The following is a 1060-nucleotide window of genomic DNA, read 5'->3' as shown; positions in this document are numbered from 1 at the left end:
CCGCCAACTCAGGAATGTAGACGCTCTAGTGTCTGATCTGATTCTTTGAACGCCGCCTTCAGGAATGTAAACGCGCTGCTGCTCCGCAAGAAGGGAATAGCCGACTGCCTTGTTCAGCAATATAAACATGTGCCATGGTTTAACCATTTTTAAAAACTTAATAATATATATAATAATACAAACATGTATTAAATTCATATAGCCTACGCAGTAAAACACAATGCCGTAGCATACGTTGTTCTACGTGCGATATCACATGGCATCACGTGATCGCCACAAGGAACTCCTTCAACTGTGGCTGATCCAAGTCAGTGTTTACATGCTGTATTGTGCGGGCTGTGCAGGCATGTGGGAATTAGAAAGTTGGGCAAAAGGTACGATGGCCCACAAGGGACACACTGCAAAGAAAAAGAAATGCTGCAAACAAAAAAGAAACGCTGCAAACAAAAAAGAAATCATGGAAACAGAAAAGAAACGCTGCAAACAAAAAAAGAAATGATGCAAACAAAAAAGAAATGATGCAAACAAAAAAAGAAACGATGCAAACAAAAATAGAAAACACCAGCAAACAAAAAAATGAAACGCTGAAAACAAAAAAGAAATGCTGCAAACAAAAAAATGCAAAAAAATAAAAACACTAGCAAACAAATAAAGAAACGCTGCAAACAAAATAAAAACACTAGCAAACAAATAAAGAAACGCTGCAAGCAAAAAATAAAAACACCAGAAAACAAAAGAAAAAGCTGCAAGCAAAAAAGGAAATGCTGCAAACAAAAAAATGAATCGCTACAAACAAAAAAAGGAAACCCTGCAAACAAAATGGAAAAGCCTTTGCGCGCGCGCATTTCATATTAATTGACAACAGACTGGGGTCAGGTCAGATGCGCTGCAGGGCTACATCATAATGTCAAGCCATTTGCTCTAACTGTGGAAAAAATGGGTGTCTATAAAACGACGACCGAAGACCCAAAAACGAAGACCCCTATTTTTTTCTCGTTCATTTTGATGATAATACGCCATGCTGTCACAAAATCAAATTTACGACATTTTTTGGGCGTCT

The sequence above is a fragment of the Anneissia japonica genome, unplaced genomic scaffold, assembly GCF_011630105.1.
Source record: "Anneissia japonica isolate Jap-2015-1 unplaced genomic scaffold, ASM1163010v1 scaffold6788_len1366326_cov149, whole genome shotgun sequence".
Taxonomy (NCBI): Eukaryota; Metazoa; Echinodermata; class Crinoidea; order Comatulida; family Comatulidae; genus Anneissia; species Anneissia japonica.
This window is presented reverse-complemented; position numbering follows the sequence as displayed.